Genomic DNA, 24,071 nt, shown 5'->3' on the forward strand with positions numbered 1-24,071 from the left:
TAAGTGATATCATATGGTATTTGTCTATCTCTTTCTGACTTACTTCACTTAGTATGATAATCTCTAGTTGCATCCATGTCGCTGCAAATGGCATTATTTCATTCTTTTTTATGGCTAAGTAGTATTCCATTTTACATATGTACCACATCTTTTTATCCATTCATCTGTTGATGGACATTTAGGTTGTTTCCATGTCTTGGCTATTGTTAATAGTGCTGCTATGAACATAGGGGTGCATGTATATTTTTGAATTAGGGTTTTGTCTGGATATATGCCCAGGAATAGGATTTCTAGATCATATGGTAATGCTATTTTTAGTTTTTTGAAGAACCTCCATACTGTTTTCCATAGTGGCTGTACCAACTTACGTTCCCTCCAATAATGTAGGAGGGTTCCCTTTTCTCCACACTCTCTCTAGCATTTGTTATTTGTAGAGTTGTTAATGATGGCCATTCTGACTGGTGTGAGGTGGTACCTCATTGTAGTTTTGATTTGCATTTCTCTAAAAATTAGCGATGTTGAGCCTCTTTTCACGTGCCTCTTGGCTATCTGTATATCTTCTTTGGAGAAATGTCTATTTAGGTCTTCTGCCCATTTTTCAGTTGGGTTGCTTTTTTTACTGTTGAGTTGTATGAGCTCTTTGTATATTTTGGAAATTAAGCCCTTATCAGTCAATCATTTGCAAATATTTTCTTGCATTCTGTAGGCTGTCTTTTCATTTTGTTTATGGTTTCCTTTGCTGGGACAAATCTTGTAAGTTTGATTAGGTCTCATTTGTTTATTTTTGTTTTTACTTCTATTGCCTTAGGAGACTGACCTAAGAAAACATTGGTACAACTTATGTCAGAGAATGTTTTGCCTATGATCTCTCCTAGGAGTTTTATGGTGTCATGTCTTACGTTTAAGTCTTAAAGCCATTTTGAGTTTATTTTTGTGCATGGTATGAGGGTGTGTTCTAATTTCATTGATTTACATGCAGCTGTCCAATTTTCCCAGCACCACTTGCTGAAGAGACTGACTTTTTTTATTGTGTATTCCTGCCTCCTTTGTTGGAGATTAACTGACTGTAGTTGTATGAGTTTACTTTTGGGCTCTGTATTCTGTTCCATTGATCTATGTGTCTGTATTTATGCCAATACCATGCTGTTTTGATTACTGTAGTTTGTAGTACTGTCTGAAGTCTGGGAGGGTTATGCCTCCTGCTTTATTCTTTTTCTTCAGGATTGCTTTGGCAATTCTGGATCATTGATGGTTCCATATAAGTTTTTGGATTACTTGTTCTAGTTCTGTGAAAAAATGTCATTGGTAATTTGATAGGGATTGCATTAAATCTGTAGATTGCTTTGGGTAGTACGGCCATTTTTAACAATATTAATTCTTCCAATCCAAGAGCATGGGATATCTTCCCATTTCTTTGAATCATCTTCAGTTTCCTTTATCATGTTTTATAGTTCTCAACATATAAGTCTTTCATCTACTTGGTCAGGTTTATTCCTAAGTATTTTATTTTGGGGGGTGTGATTTTAGAAGGTTTTTTTTTTTTTTTATATTTCCTTTCTGATATTTCATTGTTAGTATAAAGAAATGCAACTGATTTCTATATGTTAATCTTGTATCCTGCTACCTTGCTGAATTTATCAGTTCTATTTTTGTGTGGAGTTTTGAGGGTTTTCTATATATAATATGTCATCTGCATATGACAGTTTTACCTCTTCCCTTCCAATTTGGATACATTTTATTTCTTTTTCTTGTTTGATTGCTGTGGCTAGGACTTCCAATACTATATTGAATAGAAGAGGTGAGAGTGGGCTTCCTTGTCTTGTTCCAGATTTTAGTGGGAAGGTTTTCAGCTTTTCACTGTTGAGTATTATCTTGGCTGTGGGTTTGTCATAAATGGCTTTAATTTGTTGAGATATATTTCCTCTAAACCCACTTTGGTAAGAGTTTTTATCATGAATGGATACTGAATTTTGTCAAATGCTTTTTATGCATCTATTGAGATGATCATGTGGCTTTTGTTTTTTCTTTCATTAATGTGGTGTGTCACATTGATTGATCTGCATATGTTGAACCATCTTTAATGAATGAATTAAAGATTCAAAGTCAGATGAATCCCACTTGGTCGTGGAGTATGATCTTTTTTACGTGTTGTTGGATTTGGTTTGCTAATATTTTGTTGAGAATTTCTGCATCTATATTCATCAAAGATATTGGCCTGTAATTTTCTTTTTTGGTGGTGTCTTTGTCTGGTTTTGGTATCAGGATGATGGTGGCTTAATAGAATGTCTTTGAGAGTGTTCTCTCCTCTTCAATCTTTTGGAAGAGTTGAGAAGGATCAGTGTAAGTACTTCTTTGTATGCTTGGTAAAATTCATCCATGAAGCCATCTGGTCCTGGACTTTTGTTTGTAGGGAGTTTTTAAATTACAGATTTTATTTTGCTTCTAGTGATGTCTGTTCAAATTATCTATTTCTTCTTGATTCAGTTTTGGTAGGCTATATGTTTCTAGAAACATGTCCATTTCTTCTAGGTTGTCAAATTTGTTGGCATATAATTGTTCATAGTATTCCCTTATTGTTTTTTGTATTTCTGCTGTATTGGTTATGTCTCCTTTTCATTTATTATTTTGTATATTTGGGTTCTCTCTCTTTTCTTCTTGGTGAGCCTAGCCAGAAGTTTGCCAATCTTGTTTACCCTTTCAAAGAACCAGTTCTTGGTTTTATTGATTTTTTCTATTGTTTTTTAATCTGTTATTTATTTCCTCTCTCATCTTTATTATTTCCTTCCTTCTTCTGACTTTATGTGTTGTTTGTTCTTCCTTTTCTTCTTCTTTTTCTAATTCTTTTAAGTGGTAGGTAAGGTTGTTTGAGATTTTTCTTGTTTCAGTCTCAGTTTTATTTGTTTAAATAAGCTGTTTCATGCTTTTGGAAAACTGCAGTACCTTTAGCCTTGGCATTCTTAAATTTTCACAAGGATAATTGAAAAAATATATTTCATTGGGTATTGGGCACTTGTTGAATCAGTAAATCTAGATTCCTGACTTAAATTCTCTCTCCCTTTTTCCTTCTGATATTGGATAATTTCTTCCCAGCCTTTTTCTCAATTCCCTTTTTCTAGAACTCTGTATTTTTTCTCTCACAGTTTTTGTTAATCTTTCTGCTCTACATATTGGGACAGACCCCCTCCTCCTTGTCCTTTTTCTCCTCTTCTTCCTTCTTTGTGTACCAAATTTTAAATTTCTAATCACCTAAGCACATTTATTTATATCTCAGATTTTTTTTTCTTTCCCTTTCCATATTATCATGTTTCTGTTATACTGACACAGCATCACCTTTAATTTCTCCATTTATACAAGAGAGGTTTTTGTTGTTTGTTCCTCTTTCATTTATTGAATTACCTGTTATCTTTCTTTCCTCTGCAGTCAGCTTTTATATTTATCTTGGTATTTCTCTTTGATGCTCTTGATTTTTTACAGATCTGATGATCTTATTTGTTCATATTTAAGAACAAAGAATGGTTAGCAGATATGGTTTTCTTTGGCAAATTTGTAAACATACAAATAGTTCTACTCATGCCCCTCCCTTGAACAGAAAGTAGGACTTGTGTACATGAGTAAGTCAGGTCAACTGGCAGGCATCTTCATAAGATTTACCAAGCAAGGTGTTGGGCTACATGTCACATATCAAAACAATCAGAGCTTTATTCAGGGTTTCAATATCCACGTAGTCTTTTTACTGTTTCTCCCCCCAGATATCTCATTTAATTTCTTTATTAAAAAGTGTCCTGCTGTTTCTTTCCCCACAAAGGTAAATTCTGGACTGTCCAGGCTCTGTGTGGGGGGCTCACAGTGCTACTTGGCACAGCCACCTCAAATACTGACCCTTAAATGATTGTTTTTTTCCAGACCTACTTGTCACTTTCTCCCTCTGTATAATCTCCTCAGATCCCAAAGCCACTTCAATGGTCTGATGGGAAAACCAACTCTCATCTCTCAGAGACAGGAGCCTTTTCACAGCAAATTCTGCTCTACTCTTTGACTTATACATTTCCCTCTACTTTCAGTCTCCCAAAACCTCATTGAAATATCTGTGATGATACTGATATCCATGTGTCCTCTTTGGTTCTCTGCATTTATTCATTTTGTATGTGTTGTGTCTTTTTTTATATAGCCCTCAGGAAGAAAAAAAATATTAGTCCATTTTCAAGTATATCATCTTGAAAGTCAAAAGAGATAGGCAAATGCTCAGGTTTCTAACAGCTCATTATCTTGAAATAATGACACGCACATTTAAAATGGACAACAATGAAACATTTCTTTTTCCTAAGAGAATTATGACGAGTTATCTTAATTCTCTTGTGAACAAAATGATAAATTTTAAGAGAAGGCCAACAAATAGAAATTCCTCTTTAAGGTTTTCTTTTCATTTTAAAACTGAGACATGCCCATAGCCAGTAAACGGATGTGATGACATGCCCGTAACCAATGAATATTTGAAGTTCAAAGGCTGAGTCATGTTTCAGGGCTAGAATCTGAGGATCATAAAGATGAACTAAATGAGTGTGTGTCTGCGTGTGTGTTTCCCCTTTGTTTTGGAAACTAAAGATACTTTTCATGTTTCATTGCAAAGGTTTAGCCAGGATTATGGGATTTATGAAAAAGGGTGTTTTATTGTTTTACAGGAAGCTTTTTATCTGAGGCATCAGTATACGGCTTGTTACTCATCAGTTCTCTCATCCTGGGATCTTTTTTCTCCAGAATTTATAATATGATAGCTCTTATTCCTAAAGGGCTATGAAGAGTGCAGCTTGATGAGCTGCTTCTGTGCCACTGAACACTATTTGGATTTCCATTTTTACATTATCATGAAAAGGGCAATTAACTCTTTATTGCAAACTCACTTGGTACACAGGTATTAATTTAATTATTCCTTTATCGGAAGCATGGTTGAAGGCAATTAAAAAATTACTGATTTGACTTGTTTCTGGTAGTTGCATATGTCTGATATTTTATTATAATCATAAATGGATTATGAATGATATGATAATGGCATTATATTGTATTATAATTGTTATAAATTCATTTGTATTTTAGTAGTGATAATGTGATAAATTATTGCTAAAGGTCATGGTCCATAATAAAAGATACACATTTCTCTTTCAAAAAACTTACACATATGGCAACATTTTATGATCATTTTCTAATTTTATCAACTTAAACATATAGTGGAAGTCATTGGTATGTGTTCCTCAAGAAGATTTGGAATTGTAATATTATGAAGTAATGCCTGTACAAAGTGGCTTCTAAGTAAGGCCTATTAAAATGTCAGATGTAACAAATTTTCTTTATTTATAAAGGTTTATTTTCTCTGGAAATCATGCTTGTAAACAATTTGCATTATCTAGGGAGTCAGCAACTGAGGCTTTATTTTGTAGAAGTACAGTGGGAATGAAAGCATGAAACTGTACATTCATTGGGTCTGCTATAATATAAGCTCAAGAGGAAATGTGTGACCCAAAATTGGGTGTATATATTTAGTTATTGTAGATCTATGGTTATTATTCTGCTCTATGGCAATGATTTAAGGTTTCACCAGTTTTTCCAATTGCATTTCACTTCTTAGAATTTATGTCAAAAGTGAAAGGTCATGATTTGTAGCTATTAATCTTTCACAATCCAACTGTGTTAGCTGGGAGAGCTGCTTCAAGCTGTTGATTTTACAGCACTAAAGTTTAGAATGTTGCAGTTTATGAAACCAATCTCCCTTATTTAAGTTTCAATGACAGATCTTTTTATTTTGTTTATCACCAAATAACAATGCAAACGTCATGATGTGTGGTCACTGGAAGAGGCATTTGCTAAATTGATTTTTGGTTCTAAGTCTTTAAAACTTATTAAAAGCATCTTATTGTTACGTGCAGCTAAAGAGAAAAAAATAAGATGTTATTTACATAAGGATGAGAGTAAATCAGTCACTTTGTCTTCTTGATCATCAGTTGTTTGGTTAATCAGAAAAGCTGTGTTATTACAGCATTTTTGTAGACAGTAGTTTAGGAGAAATACTGCAAATGGTGTTATGGGGAAATGTGTTACTGGAAATTGAAATTCCAATTTTAAAATTAGACAGGGATTTTATGTGTTTATCATATTAGAATAATTAAGTTTTTCCTGCAGATTAGACTGTAAACTTTTAGCAAAAGTATACTCTTGCTATGTTTTGGTAACATAAATGTTATTATGAAAGCACTATAGGGTTTTGGGCTTTTCTGGATAATTATGAGTAAATGATCATTTAATAATGAAATCATCCTTGGCTTGTGACTCTCAACTGATTTTTCCATCTGGTGTTTGTTTGTCATGTAAAGATGTCCAGTCAGCAGCATTAAGCAGTTTGAAAAATACCAACTAAGCTTTTATATTTACAGAGGCTTCTTATTTGATATGGTTTTGTCCGATCCCTCTCTCTCTCTCTCTCTCTCTCTCTACCTGAAGGGCACTGTCTTCTCAGGAGGACAGAAAGAACATTTCCTTTTTATTCCTAATAATTCACCTAAAAAGTTGAATGAGTGCAATCGTTTTCTATTTATTCCTTATTTATCTTACATAGAAAACATAACTACCAATTTAAACAAATTTGTTCCTTGGGTAATGTTGGGCTTTGCAAAAAATATAAGAGATTAAACCATAGGACATTTCTTTCTTAATGTCAATTTCTAAATTATCCTCTGATAATTTTCCAATAAGTATTTCCCTTCCTCCACTGCCACAACTTTACCCTTTTGAATCAAACCTCTTCTTTATCCACATGATTAACTGCAAATATCTAGTTCAGTCATGTACCAGAGAATTCCTTATAAAGCCTTTTCCATGTTTGAATCACCATTTCATACATAAAATATTCGCTGGTCCCAGTTTCCAGAATCCTACAAAAAACAAGCAAAAAAATACCTCCAAAAAAACAGAAAAAAAGCTTTATTGAATTAGATGTTCAAAAATGTGTTCTGTGAGAAGATTTTTCTTATTAGGTGTTTCCAGTTGCCAGGCCTGTTTGCCTTCAGAGGCATCCACCCCGCCCCTTTGGTCTGCTCTGTTCTGTCTTGCAGTGGGGCCTGACTCCTGCAGGGTGTTTTTCTTAGCTGACTTTTGACTGGATTTCACCAGTGGCAGGCACTGTTGAAAGGTTGGAGGGCAGGAGTGGGGAAAGCAGAGTGACTTCATTGCTCTTCCCTGAAACGTATCTCCCGCAGTGGCACTGACCCTTCTGTGGTTCATTTCTTACTGGAAGAGTGGGAAATGGGTTCAGCTTCCTCCATGTGAATGCGGCCTTGAGCTCGAGTAATCTGCCGGTCCCCTTGTCCCTCAAGGGTAGGGGTGGTGGACAACTTCTGTCGTTGCTTAAGGCCCCTTTCTTGTCTCGGGTGGTTCCTCCCCTGCACAGACTCTGGGCCAGAGCCCTTCTGCAGACCTTGCCCGGCCTCTGGGGCCAGGTGCCACCACACTGGGATTCTGAGTGGGTAGGAGGGTGGGTGCGCTGGGTGAGGCATCCACCAGCATTGGGGTTTATGTTGTATGTGGTGTGTGCAGCCACCATAGATTCTGTGAGATCCAGCTTCCTCTGAGAAGTGTGGTAGTGGTGCCAGTGCCTGGGGCCTGATTCCTCTACTTTCTGAGCCACCTCTAATACTCAGCCCATCTTCGCTTTGCCCCTCAATCAGGATCCAGACTTACACCCCCCCACACACCCAAAGTCACAAAGCACATGCTGTGGGCTCCAACTGTGCCCTGTATACCTTCCTGAAGAACCCTACTCTCCACCTACCTAGACCAGGCCCCTACTGGACCCTTGGGCATCCCACATGAAAGAAAGAAATTTTTTAAATGTTTAAAAAAAATTTTTTTTTAATTTAAATTTTATTGGAGTATAGTTGATTTACAATGTTGTGCTAGTTTCAGGTGTACAGCAAACAGATTCAGTTATACATATACATATATTCATTCTTTCTTAGATTATTTTCTCATATAGGTCATCATAGAACACTGAGTTAGAGTTCCCTGTGCTATACAGTAAGTCCTTGTTGGCCTACCTTATATCCCAAGTTCCTGATTTATCCCCCCACCCCCCACACCCTGCTTCCCCTTGGGTAACCATGAGTTTGTTTTTGAGATCTGTTAAGTCTGTTTCTGTTTGTAAGTAAGTTCATTTTTATCATTTTCTAAATTTAGATTGTACAAAGCAGAGATATCATATGGTATTTGTCTTTCTCTCTCTGACTTACTTCAGTTAGTATGATAATCTCTAGGTCCGTCCTTGTTGCTGCAAGTGGCATTATTTCATTCTTTTTAATGGATGAGTAATAGTTCATTGTATATATGTACCACATCTTTTTTATCCATTCCTCTGTTGATGAATATTTAGGTAGCTTCCATGTCTTGGCTATTTTAAACGGTGCTGTAATGAACACTGGGGTGCATGTGTCCTTTCAAATTATGGTTTTCTCCAGATATATGCCGAGGAGTGGAACTGCTGGATCATATGGTAGTTCTATTTATAGATTTTTAAGGAACCTTCATACTGTTCTCCATAGTGGTGGTACCAATTTACATTCACTCCAACAGTGTAAGACAATTCCCTTTTCTTCACACCCTCTCCAGCATTTATGGTTTGTAGACTTCTTGATGATGGCCATTCTGACAAGTGAGGTGATATCTCATTGTAGTTTTGATTTGCATGTCTCTGATAATTAGTGATGTTGAGCATCTTTCTATGTGCTTTTTAACCATCTGTATGTCTTCTTTGGAGAAATGTCTATTTAGATCTTCTGCCCATTTTTTGATTGGGTTGTTGTTGTTGTTTTTTTGACATGGAGCTGCATGAGGTGTTTGTATATTTTGGAGATTAATCCCTTGTCAGTTGCTTTGTTTGCAAATATTTTCTCACATTCTGATGGTTGTCTTTTCATCTTGTTTATGGTTTCCTATGCTGTGCAAAAGTTTTGAGTTTAATTAGGTCCCGTTTATTTTTGTTTTTATTTTCATGATTCAAAGGGGTGAATCAAAAAAATATTACAGCAATGTATGTCAAAGAGTGTTCTGCCTATGTTTTCCTCTAAGAGTTTTATAAGGTCTCTGATCCATTTTGAGTTTATTTTTGTGCATGGTGTTAGAGAATGTTCTAATTTCATTCTTTTACATGTAGCTTTCCAGCTTTCCAGTTTTCCCAGCACCATTTGTTGCAGAGACTGTCTTTTCCCCATTGTATATTCTCACCTCCTTTATCATAGATTAATTGACCATAGGTGTGTGGGTATAATTCTTGGCTTTCTATCCTGTTCCATTGATTTATATTTCTGTTTCTGTGCCAGTACCATACTGTTTTGATGACTGTAGCTTTGTAGTATAGTCTATAGTCAGGGAGCCTGATTCCTCCAGCTTCATTTTTGTTTCTCAAGACTGCTTTGGCTATTCAGGCTCTTTTGTGTTTCCATATACATTAAATTTTTTTTTGTCCTAGTTCCGTGAAAAATGACATTGGTAATTTGATAGGGATTGAATTGAATCTGTAGATTGCCTTGAGTAGTGTAGTCATTTTGACAATATTGATTCTTCCAATCCAAGGATATGGTATATCTTTCCATCTTTTTGTGTCATCTTCGATTTCTTTCATCAGCATCTTATAGTTTTGGGTGCACAAGTCTTTTTTTTGCATCCTTAGTTAAGTTTATTCCTAGGTATTTTATTCTTTTTGATGCAATAGTAAATGGGATTGTTTTCTTAATTTCTCTTTCTGATCTTGCATTGTTTGTTAGTGTATAGGAATGAAAAAGAGTTCTGGTCATAAAATTTGTATCCTGCAACCTTACCAAATTCATTGTTAAGCTCTAGCAGTTTTCTGATAACATCATTAGCATCATAAGAGACTACTACAAACAACTATATGCGAAAAAAAATGGAAAACCTAGAAGAAATGGGCAAATACTTAGAAAGATACAACCTTCCAAGACTGCACCAGGAAGAAATAAAAAATATGAACAGATAATCACTAGTACTGAATTTGAAACAGTGATTTAAAAACTTCCAATGAACAAACGCCTAGGACCAGATGTCTTCACAGGTGAATTCTATGAAACAAACATTTAGAGAAAACGCTTATCCTTCTGAAATTCTTTGAAAAAACTGCAGAGGAAGGAACACTCCCAAACTCATTCTATGAGGCCACCATCACCCTGATACCAAAACCAAAGATACCACAAAAAAGAAAATTACAGGCCCATATCACTGATGAACATAGAAGCAAAAAACCTAAACGAAATACTAGCAAACTGAATCCAACAATACATTAAAAGGAACATACACCACGATCAAGTGGGATTTCACCCAGTGATGCAAGGATTCTTCAATATCTGCAAATCAATCAATCAATCAGTGTGATACACCACATTAACAAACTGAAGAATAAAAATCATATGATCATCTCAATAGATGCAGAAAAAGGTTTTGACAAAATACAACACCCATTTATGTTAATAACGCTCCAGAAAGTGGGACTAGAAGGAACTCATCTCAACATAATAAAGGCCATATATGCAAACCCACATCTAACATCATTCTCACTGGTGAAAAGCTGAAATCATTGGCTCTAAGATCAGGAACAAGGCAAGGATGTCCACTGTTGCCACTTTTATTCAACATAGTTTTGTAAATCCTAGCCATGGCACTCAGAGAAGAAAAAAATAAAACAGGAAAAGAAAAAAAAGATATCAGAGTAGAGGTATGTGAGCTCATCACCTCTTACAAAAACACCAAAATCACAACTAACTGCTGAAACTTCCCTGGTGGTGCAGTGGTTAAGAATCCACCTGCCAACGCAGGGGACACAAGTTTGATCCCTGGGCCAGGAAGATCCCACATGCCATGGAGCAACCAAGCCTGTGAGTCACAACTACTGAACCCATGTGCCCTACAGCCCGCACGCTGCAACTACTGAAGCCTGTGTGCCTGGAGCCCATGCTCCACAGCAAGAGACTCCACCGCAATGAGAAACCCATGCACTGCAACGAATAGTAGCCCCCACTTCCCGCACCTAGAGAAAGCCTGCGCACAGCAACAAAGACCCAGCTCAGCCAAAAAGAAATGCTGGAACCTACCAAACAAATCCTCTGCATCCAAAGACAAAGAAGAAGCCACAAAGAGATGGTAGAGCAGACACAACTGCAATAAAATCAAAAGCCATACCTGCTGGGTGGACCACCCACAAACTGGAAAATAATTATACCACAGAAGCTCACCCACAGGAGTGAGAATTCTGAGCTCTACATCAGGCTCCCCAGCCTGGGGTCTGGCAACCAAAGGAGGAGCCTCCAGAGATTCTGGCTTTGAAGGCCAGTGGGGTTTGATTGCAGGAATTCCACAGGAATGGGGGATACATAACCTCCACTCTTGGAGGGTGCACAGAAGGCCTCTTGTGCACCAGGACCTAGGGAAAAATGCAGGGACCTCATAAGAGACTGGGCCAGACCAACCTGCTAGTATTGGGGAGTCTCCTGTGGAGGCGGGGGCCAGCTGTGGCTCATTCTGGGGACAAAGATACTAGCAGCAGCAGTTCTGGCGGGTATTCATTGGCATGAGCCTTTTGGAGGTTGCCATTTTCTTAACACCTGGCCCCACCCAACAACCTGCAGTCTCCAGTGCTGGGATGCCTCAGGCCAAACAACCAACAGGGTGGGAACAAAGCCCCACCCATCAGCACACAGGCTGCTTAAAGATTTTTTGAGCCCACAGCCAGCTAGACATGCCCCTTGGCAAGGGCATACCTGTCAAAGAGACAAGACCCAGCTACACCCACCAATGACCAAGAACCAGTTCCTCCCACCAGGAAGACTTCACAAGGCTCTTAGACAGGCTCATCTACCAGGGAGCAGATAGCAGAAGCAGGAAGAACTACAACCCTGCAGCCTGCAGAATGGAAACCACTATCACAGAAAGTTAGAGAAAATGAGACAGCAGAGGATTATGTTGCAGATGAAGGAACAAGATAAAACCCCAGAAGAACAACTAAGTGAAGTGGAGATAGGTAATCTACTCAAAAAAGAATTCAGAATAATGATAATAAATATGATCCAAGATCTTGGAAAAAGAATAGAGGCAAGGATAGAGAAGATACAAGAAATACTTAACAAAGACCTAGAAGTACTAAAGTACAAACAAACAGAGATGAAGAATACAATATGTGAAATGAAAATTACACTAGAAGGAATCAAGAGCAGAATAAGTGAGGCAGAAGAACGAATAAGTGAGCTGGAAGACAGAATGATGGAAATCACTGCCACAGAACAGAATAAAGAAAAAAGAATGAAAAGAAATGAAGACAATCTAAGAGACTGCTGGGACAACATCAAATGCACAAACATTCACATTATAGGGGTCCCAGAAGGAGAAGAGAGAGAGAAACGACCTGAGAAAATATTGAATATTGACTAATGAAGAGATAATACTGAAAACTTTCCTAACATGGGAAAGGAAACAGTCAGCCAAGTCCAGGAAGTGCAGAGAGTCCCAGGCAGGATAAACCCAAGGCGGAACATGCCAAGACACATAGTAATAAAACTGACAAAAATTAAAGAAAAAGAAAAAGATATTAAAAGCAATAAGGGAAAAACAACAAATAACATGCAAGGGAATCCCCATAAGGTTATCAGCTGATTTCTCAGCAGAAACTCTGCAGGCCAGAAGAGAATGGCATGGTATATTTAAAGAGATGAAAGGGAAGAACCTACAAGCAAGAATATTCTAAGCAGCAAAGCTCTCATTCAAATTTGATAGAGAAATCAAAACCTTTACAGACAAGAAAAGGCTAAGAGAATTCAACACCACCAGATCAGCTTTGCAACAAATGCTAAAGGAACTTATCTAGGAGGAAAACGAAAGGCCACAAGTAGAAATGGGAGAATTCCAAATGGAAAAGCTCTTCAGTAAAGGCAATACAGTAAAGGTAGGAAATCATCCATACACAAATATGGTATCAAAACCAGCAACTGTGAGAAGAGGAGAGCACAAATGTAGGATATTTGAAATGCATTTGAACTTAAAAGACCAGCAACTTAAAACAATCTTGTTTATAAACAGACTGCTACAACAAAACCTCATGGTAACTGCAAGCCAAAAATCTACAATAGGTACACATGCAAAAAGGAAAAAGGAATCCAAACACAGCACTAAAGTTAGTCATCAAATCACAAATGAACAAAAGAGGAAGGGAAGAAAAAAAACCTACAAGAACAAATCCAAAACAATTAACGAAATGCCAGTAAGATATACATATCAATAATTACCTTAAATGTCAATGAAATAGATGCTCCAACAAAAAGACATAGACTGGCTGAATGGATACAAAAACAATACCTGTATATATGCCATCTACAAGAGAACCACTTCAGATCTAGGGATGCATACAGACTAAAAGTGTGGGGATGGAAAAGGGTATTCCATGCAAATAGAAATAAAAAGAAAGCTGGAGAAGCAATAGTCATATCAGACAAAATAGACTTTAAAATAAAGACTGTTACAAGAGACAAAGAAGGACACCACATAATGATCAAGTGATCTATCCAAGAAGATATAACAATTGTAAATATATATGCACCCAACATAGGAGCACCTCAATATATAAGGCAAATAGTAACAGCCATAAAAGGAGAAATCAACAGTAACATAATAATAGTGGGGGACTTTAACACCACACTTTCATCAATGGACAGATCATCCAGACAGAAAATTAATAAGGAAACCCAGGCCTTAAATGGCACATTACGTGAGACGGACTTAACTGATATTTATAGAGCATTCTATCCAAAAGCAGTAGAATACACATTCTTCTCAAGTGCACATGGAACATTCTCCAGTATTGATCACATGCTGGGCCACAAAGTAAGTCTCAGTAAATTCAAGAAAACTGAAATCATGTCAAGCATCTTTTCTTACAGCAATGCTATGAGACTATAAATCAACTACCAGAAAAAAAAGAAAACTAAAAAAACACAGTCATGTGGAGGCTAAACAATATGCTACTAAACAACCAGTGGATCACTGAAGAAATCAAAGAGGGAATCAAAAAATACCTAGAGACAAATAACAATGAAAACACGATGATCCAAAATCTATGGGACACAGCAAAAGCAGTTCTGAGATGGAAGTTTATAGCAATACAATCTTACCTCAGGGAACAAGAAAAATCTCAAGTAAACAACCTAACATCACACCTAAACCAACAAGAGAAAGAACAAACAAAACCCAAAGTAAGAAGGAAAGAAGTCATAAATATCAGAGCAGAAATGAATGAAATAGAGATGAAGAAAACAATAGAAAAGAACAATGAAACTCAAAGCTGGTTCTTTGAAAGGATAAACAGAATTGATAAACTTTTAGCCAGACTCATCAAGAAAAAAAGGGAGAGGGCTCAAATCAATAAGTTTAGAAATGAAAAAGGAGAAGTTACAACAGACATCACAGAAATACAAAGGATGATAAGAGACTACAACAAGCAAATAAAGTGGACAACCTAGAAGAAATGGACAAATTCTTAGAAAGTTACAATCTCCCAAAACTGAACCAGGAAGAAATAGAAAATATGAACTGACCAATCAAAAGTACTGAAATTGCAACAGTGATTAAAAACTGCCAACAAACAAAAGTCCAGGACCAGATGGCTTCACAGGTGAATTCTATCAAACATTTAGAGAAGAGCTAACACCCATCCTTGTCAAACTCTTCCAAAAAATTGCAAAGGAAGGAACACTCCCAAACTCATTCTATGAGACCATCATCACCCTGATACCAACACCAGACAAAAATACCACAAAAAAAAAAGAAAATTACAGGCCAATATCACTGAGGAATATAGACGCAAAAATCCTCAATAAAACACTAGCAATCTGAATCCAGCAATATATCAAAAGGATCATGCACCATGATCAAATGGGATTTTACCCAGTGATGCAAGGATTCTTCAATATCTGCAAATCAATCAGTGTGATACACCACATTAACAAACTGAAGAATAAAAATCATACGATCATCTCAATAGATGCAGAAAAAGCTTTTGACAAAATTCAATACCCATTTATGATGAAAAAAAATAAACTCTCCAGAAAGTGGGCATAGAGGGAACTTACCTCAATATAATAAAGGCCATTATGACAAACCCACAGCTAACATCATTCTCAATGGTGAAAAGCTGAAAGTATTTCCTCTAAGATCAGGAACAAGACAAGGATGTCCACTCTTGCCACTTTTATTCAACATAGTCCTGGAAGTCTGAACCACAGCAAAGAAGAAAAAGAATCCAAATTGGAAAAGAAGTAAAACTGACACTGTTTACAGATGACATGATACTATACCTAGAAAATTCTAAAGATGTTACCAGAAAACGACTAGAACTCATCAATGAATTTGGTAATGTTGCAGGATACAAAATTAATACATAGAAATCTCTTGCATTCCTATACACTAACAACGAAAGCTCAGAAAGAGAAATTAAGTAATCCCATTACCATCACATCAAAAAGAATAAAAAACCTAGGAATAAATTTAACTAAGGAGGCAAAAGACCTGTACACTGAAAACTATAAAACACTGATGATATAAATGGAAGTGACACAAACAGATGAAAAGATATACCATGTTCTTGGACTGGAAGAATCAATATTGTCGAAATTACTATCCAGGGCAATCTACAGATTCAATGCAATCCTTATTAAATTACGAATGGCATCTTTTTTTTTTTTTTTAACAGAACTAGAACAAAAAAATCTTAAAATTTGTATGGAGAAACAAAAGACCCTGAATAGCCAAACCAATCTTGAAAAAGAAAAACAGAGTTGGAGAAATCAGGCTCCATGGCTTGAGACTATAGTACAAAGCTACAGTCATCAAAACAGTATGGTACTGGCAGAAAAATGGAAATATAGATCAATGCAACAGGATAGAAAGCCCAGAAATAAACCCACGCACCTATGGTCAATTAATCTAAGATAAAAGAAGCAGGAATATACAATGGAGAAAAGACAGTCTCTTCAATAAGTGGTGCTGGGAAAACTGGACAGCTACATGTGAAAGAATGAAATTAGAACACTCCCTATCACTCTACACAAAAGTAAACTGAAAATGGATTAAAGACCTAAATGTAATACTGGATACTATAAAACTGTTAGAAGAAAACATAGGCAGAACACTCTTTCTTTGACATAAATCGCAGCACGATCTTTTTTGATCCACCTCCTAGAGCAATGAAAATAAAAAAATAAATAAATGGGACCTCATTAAACTTAAAATCTTTTGCATAACAAAGGAAACCATAAACAAAATGAAAAGACAACCCACAGAATGGGAGAAAAGATTTGCAAATGAAGCAACTGACAAGGGATTAATCTCCAAAATATACAAACACCTCATGCAGCTCTATCTCAAAAAAAACAAACAATCCAATAAAAAAAAATGGGTGGAAAATCTAAATAGACATTTCTCCAGAGAAGACATACAGATGGCCAAAAAAGCACATGAAAATATGCTCAATATCACTAGTTATCAGAGAAATGCAAATCAGTGCATTATGATATATCACCTCACACTGGTCTGAATGGCCATAATCAAAAACTCTATAAATAATAAATGCTGGAGAGGGTGTGGAGAAAAGGTAACACTCCTACACTGTTGGTGGGAATGTAAACTGGTGCAACCACTATGGAGAACAATATGGAGGTTCCTGAAAAAAGTAAAAATAGAACTACCATACAACCCAGCAATCCCACTCCTGGGCATATATCCAGAGAAAACCATAATTCAAAAAGACGCATGCACCCCAATGTTCATTGCAGCACTATTTACAATAGCCAGGACATGGAAGCAACCTAAATGTTTATCAACAGAAGAATGGATAAAGATGTGGTAAATATATATAATGGCATATTACTCAGCCATATAAAAGAATGAAATAATGCCATTTGTATCAACATGGATGGACTTTGAGTTTGTCATACCGAGTGAAGTAAATCAGACAGAGAAAGACAAATATATAATATTGCTTATATGTGGAATCTAAAAAAAAAATGGTACAATGAACTTATTTACAAAACAGAAATAGAGTCACAGATATAGAAAACAAAATTATGGTTGCCTAGGGGGAAAAGGGGGGAGGTTGGAGGGATAAATTGGGAGATTGGAATTGACATATACACACTATTATATATAAAATAGAGACTAATATGGACCTACTGTATGGAAAAAAGGGAACCCTCCTATGTTATTGGTAGGAATGTAAATTGGTACAACTACTATGGAGAACAGTATGGAGGTTCCTTATAAAACTAAGAATAGAGCTACCATATGATCCAGCAATCCCACTCCAGGACATATATCCAGAGAAAACCATGGTTTGAAAGGATACAGGCACCCCATTGCTCATTGCAGTGCTATTTACAATAGCCAAGACATGGAAGCAACCTAAATGCCTATCAACAGAGGAATGGATAAAGATGTGGTAAATATATATAATGGACTATTACTCAGCCATATAAAAGAATGAAATAATGCCATTTACAGCAACATGGATGGACCTGGAAATTATCATACTAAGTGAAGTAAGTCAGGCAGAGAAAGACAAATATCATATGATATTGATTATATGCAGAATCTAAAATAAGTGATACAAATGAACTTATTTACAAAACAGAAACACTCACAGACTTAGAGAAGGAACTTATGATTACCAAGGGGAAAAGAGGGTGGACAGATTAGGAGTTTGGGATTGACATGTACACACTGCTATATTTAAAGTAGATAACCAACAAGGACCTATGGTATAGCACAGGGAACTCGGCTGAATATTCTGTAATAACCTAAATGGGAAAAGAATTTGAAAAAGAATGGATACTTGTAAATATATAAGTGAATCATTTGGCTGTACACCTCAAACTAACACAACATTGTCAATCAACTATACTCCCATATAAAATAAAAATAAAACAAAAACCAAAAAAACACTAAATCTCCTCCATGCCTTTCAGAATGAAGGAAAATACAGCTATGGTTTTCCAGTAGTAAACCTGGACATGTGACCACACCATCACCCTCCCCCACTTCCATGATATTTCTGAGAACACAATTAACTGCTGACACTGGCCTAGGCTTTAGTGGAGCAAATGCTAAACCTGCCAACTGTTAGTTCTTGTTGGGGTTTGTGCTGTTTATTTGCTCCATACTTTCAATTTATAATGGGAGTGTGTCAGTCCTTTTTTTTTTTTTTTTTAATGTTATTGTTTTTAATGAGTTTACTTCTTTTTTTTTTAACATCTTTATTGGAGTATAATTGCTTTACAATGGTGTGTTAGTTTCTGCTTTATAACAAAGTGAATCAGCTATACATATACATATATCTCCATATCTCTTCCCTCTTGGGTCTCCCTCCCTCCCACCCCTCTAGGTGGTCACAAAGCACCAAGCTGATCTCCCTGTGCTATGCGGTTGCTTCCCACTAGCTATCGGTTTTACATTTGGTAGTATATATATGTCCATGCCACTCTCTCACTTTTCCGGGCTTATCCTTCCCCCTCCCCACATCCTCAAGTCCATTCTCTTGTAGGTCTGCGTCTTTATTCCTGTCCTGGCCCTAGGTTCTTCATGACCAATTTTTTTTTTTCTTAGATTCCATATATATGTGTTAGCATACGATATTTTTCTCTTTCTGACTTACTTCACTCTGTATGACAGACTCTAGGTCCATCCACCTCACTACAAATAACTCAATTTCGTTTCTTTTTATGGCTGAGTAATAGTCCATTGTATATATGTGCGACATCTTCTTTATCCATTCATCTGTCGATGGACACTTAGGTTGCTTCCATGTCCTGGCTATTGTAAATAGAGCTGCAAAGAACATTGTGGTACATGACTCTTTTTGAATTACGGTTTTCTCAGGGTATATACTCAGTAGTGGGATTGCTTTCTTTTGTTTGAACTTGACACAATGGGAAAAGCCCTTAAGGATTAATTAATTAATCTCAAAATAAATCTGAAACAGATAATGTGTTCAGCAACTATGAAAGACACCCAACAGCATCAGCCAAAATAAGAGCTATTCCCAGACCAGAGTCATCTCAAACTCAACTACATTTCATTATTTCATTAGCCATCAAGTATCTGGAACTAAGATATTAGTGCTCAGAGAATGGATGGTAGAACCAGACAAAACTGGGTGGGAATTTTGCTTCTTTTACTTAATACCCAAATCACTGGGAAAGTTACTTCACATCATGAAGACACAGTTGCCTCACTGGTAAAATGGGAATAATATGAGTAAACAGAACAATCCATTGGAAGCCACCCAGGCCACTGTCTGAGCTACAAAAATGATCAATAAATGATACACTGGGGGAAAAATATGGGATCTTTCATTACATCTAAATATTGATTAGTAATCATAAACTCCAGGCTCTTGCACCAAAACTAGAAGCTTTCACAAAAAGTAAGAAAAATAAAAATAGTGAAATCAATAAACAAAAGAAAAAGAAATAAAAGGAATGTAAATTGGAAAAGAAGTAAAACTGTCACTGTTTGTAGATGACATGATACTATACATAGAATGTGTTTTAATAAATTAAGAATAAGTAATAATAAATTTTAAAGTGTATTAGCCGTAGGAAAAAAATTGATTCGTCAACATCAATTTCTGTTAAGTTCCCTGTAAAACTGTAAGCCTACAGAAGTTTCTTCCTCATGATCCGAAAATCACTATGCTTTTGGTCCAAGAAAATCTCTGAGTTGCTTCACTCTACCCTGGTTGCCTTTGCAGCCTCTTCCAAATCCTGATGTAACAAATAACCAGCCTTAAATTTCTTTTGTTTTAGCTGCTCAGAATGGTTCGTCTTTTTCTGATGGATTCTAACATACAGGAGTCCACTTATTATATTCTTAGATGATGTCAAAGAAAGGCAGGATAAGAAGTTCTTCCTGTGTGCTTAATGTTGTCCTATATGCTGTGGGGTTGCATTCTTTCCATACTGGTAGAAGAGATACCAGCAAATAGGATAAATAAGTAAAATATGTGGTTGGATAGTAGTATGGGCAAGAGAGGAAGAAACAAAAAAAAAGAGCAGGGGAAGTGAATTGGAAGTGAGATTATTTTTTTTAAATGATCATGGCAAAATTGGATTAAACAAGACTGTCTCTTGACATTATCTCCTTAGCTGTGTCTTGCCAGCACTGGGGTGGTGCCTGGCACAAAACGATTCTCAAAAACTATTAACCTGGAAATATGAATGTAAAGACAGGAGTGACGTATATGGAATAGAACAGTTGGCAGTGGTTTTATGGAAGAAACATGATTTAATTTAGTCCTTGAAGCACAGAGAGGATTTGGAAAACATTATTTTTGTGTAAGTGCTCCTAATTAAACCAATACTCTTCTCTATTTTATATCTTATAGAACCTTCGTGGAGATGACATTAAGGGTGAACTGCATGTCTCTTTCCATTACAACATCACTTAGAAGTTAATGATATATTTGCAAGTTGAATATATGTGTGTGCATGTATGCAAACATAAACAGGACATAAAAATTTCCTATCACACATTAATTCCCTTAAATTCAACACTGCTATTTCAATTATATTTACCTCATTTTTAATTCTGCTTTATAGAAAGGTATAGTTTAAACATCAGTCTGTTATAATAAACTGCAAAGTACTTTCTATTTTGTTTGGTTCTGTTGGAATTTTATTTTAATTTATTCATTCAGCAGATATTCACTGAATGCCTATGGTAGGCCGAAGATATAACAATGCCTACCGTAGTTTCTGAAGATATGACAATGAGACATGAATGTCTGCCTTTATGAGCTTACATTTTAGCAGCATGAAAATGTGAAATGTCTGGCATATTCAATGTTAATAAATGATTGATAGAGAAAAGAAATGAAGCATGGAAGGTAGATAGCAAGTGCTTGGATGAGTGCTCCAATTTTAGACTGATTGGTCAAAAGAGGCCTCAGGAAGAAAGGAAGGTTTCAACAAAATGTGATGGAAGCAAAAATGATAAGCCATGCATGTACCTGAGGGAAGAACATTTCAGGTAGAAGGAATAGCAACTGCAAAGGCTTGGTGGCAGAAACACTGCCTTAAAGACTCAGTGCCTGGGATTACTACCTTGCTGCAAGGAGGATTTGAGGTTTTATTTGTTCTTTTCTGTATTATTTCCTTTGGTATTATACAACTTATCTACATCATAAAAAGCAAATGGACCACTGAAAATTCCAAAATCAACCTTTTCTCTAATGTGTTCAACTTTAATTATCTTGATTTTTTTCCAATAGATGGTTTTCCCAATAGTTTTTGTTTTTTGAGAAGTGACAGGCAAAGTAGGCAAGAATTTTGCACTGACCATTATGCTTTTGAGCATATATTCTAATGAGAAATAAAAATTATACATTAATGTACATACATATGAGTTACAAAAACAAGGCTATGTATATATATATTCAAACATACATATGTTTCTGCATGTATGAATATATATGACAAAGTGTCAAACTAAGGAACATATTCATACGTACATATATAAATATATCTTTCTTACATATAATATTTTGATTAAAGGTATGATGATCTAGGAGGTGGCATCTAAGGTCAAATGCTGAAGAGAAGAGGAGAAGGATAATTTACTCAGTTTTCTAATGTTAATAGAAAAGTAAAGTCTGAGATTTATCAAGAGAGTCAGATTGGGAGTTTGTAAATTTCATAAGCATGGAAATATTGTTGTAGATAAAGATTAAGAATCAGGATTAATATGGAGCTGAAAGGGTGATGTGCTTATTTTACCCAAGATATCATCTCCAGAGAGCAATTAAGCAAACCTTGTACCTCCTCTTCTGACTTTCCAGCTGGTGCGTATCACTGCTAATCGATGAGTTCAGAAAAGAAGAATTAAAATAAAACCATATTCCAAAAAAGTGATTACTCCGAGTGAGAGTGAAAATGCCTATGTGGAAAATATTTCAAATCGAACCCTCGGAAAACAAAGCCTCTGAATTTCCAAGAAATGCTATGCATGTTGGCAGTGCAAACACAGGCACACCCCAGATCTCTGAACTAACATATATGAGGTGTTAATGACCTATGGATTAACATCCACACCCGCCTTCAACATAAAGAGTGATTCAAAGGCCAGTCAGTTCCAAATACCTTAGCCAATCAGGAAGCTGTAGGATTATCACTGAATGACACAAAGTTAAAAACAGCAATCTGATACACTTTTGGAAGAAAATGCCTCTGAAGAACTTCGTAAGTATTCAGGATTCATTTGATTTTCTTTCTGAAATTTAGCTAGGGCTTATAAAATAAACTACTTTTGAGTCTGTGCCTATATCAAAGCATATTTGGTAAAGTTGTAAGAGGTATTTTCACTATAAACTTCTGCTTTCCTCTTCTAAGTTTTTTTCCTTTTGGGGCCTAGAAATTTCCATGTCTCATTTTATTCTTAATGGAAACTTCCTGGAAAAATGTGAAAAATCCATACATCCAGTAAATGCTTGGGACATTTGGGGTGCGGACATGGAGGCCTGCTTCCGCTGACTTAATCAAAAATAAGTGTAATTTCTACTCCCATTATTGTTCAAAAATAACATCATAAAACACTTCAAGGTTCCCACCAGATTAGATCTCCAGGGAGAAAAGGATGTAACAGCCACATAATCCAACAATATGAGAGGAGCGTTGAGTTAGTTGGCATACGAAAAAGCTTCATATTATGAGCATAAGGTGATGGTTTCTCAACATAACAGAATTGAGTATAAACAAGGAAATCTGTCTTCCATTTTTGTCACCTCAGAACACAAAGCCAAATTGGAGTGACTTCATAGAAGAACAACAAAATGATTTGGGGACCGAGGGCTTGATTTATGTGGCGAGATTAAAAGAGCACAGAGTAATGTATATTTTGGCTAAGTGATTGCTAAACGGAGCATGATAACAGTCTCCAAATATGTGAGAGATGTAAACACCTCAGGAGAGGAATTTGGCAGGATGCAAATTTGGCAGGATGCAAATGGACAGCACAAAAGACTAAAAGGAAAGAATTTGAGTTAAACATAAAAAGAGAGGGAAAATGCTCACTGTGAGAACCGATCACATCCTTAGAAAATCAACGAGCCTCTTCATTCCTGGGAAATTAGAAACATCCTAAATAAAACCTCAGGGAGGCTTCCTGAAGGAATAATTCTTCGCTGGTGTGATGTTATGGAATCAGTGGTCCCTTGGATCAAGGGAAAAAAGGAAGCACAGGTATGTGTGTGTGTGAGTGTGTGCGTGTGTGTGTACTCACATGGTGTATAGAATTGGGCAAGAATGGGGGAGTGAGTTTAGTCGAACTTTGGTTAAAAAATAGACAAAGAAAAAAATAAAAGAAAAAATATTTTCCAGCTGCATTAAAATGGACAATTAAAAAAAAAAAAACTTATGAGTAACTAAGGGGAAACAAGTCTCCTATTGGATTTTGGAGATTGACCAAAATATTAGAATCAACTCCTAAGTTTGTCTTGCCCTCTCATGACATCATTCAGAGGATGTAGGTAATTATATCTCAGCTCTGCCACCCACAGTTCCTAACCTCAAGGTTAGGAGGGGGTGGTCATAGCATATGCCACTTTTGGAGTACGTTGGAATTTTTTATTTAAACGCCTCTCATCCAACCATAATATAAAATCATCTTTGAAGCAGTTTAAGTCTATAACAGCCTGGAGTGGTGTCACATCAACCTTTGTAAATGTGGAGTAAACAATATTGATTTGGAGAAACAGAGAAAAGAGGTGTTTTCATTCTCATGCAACCCTTCGCAGGCCCTCTGGCCACCTTCAACACAGGCAGATGCCAACACATGTGCTAGTTTCTGAACAGGCATCATTTACAGCCATTTTCCCTTAGAAGAAAAGGAAGAGAAACTTCTACACTGTTATTGAAAGAAAAGGTGGGGAGGGGGGGACAGAGGGTGAAGAGGAGACTTTTATCTCCCTCTGCCCTCCTTCCCTCTTCGAT

Source organism: Balaenoptera borealis (assembly GCF_965194805.1).
Source record: "Balaenoptera borealis genome assembly, chromosome: 6".
Lineage (NCBI taxonomy): Eukaryota > Metazoa > Chordata > Mammalia > Artiodactyla > Balaenopteridae > Balaenoptera > Balaenoptera borealis.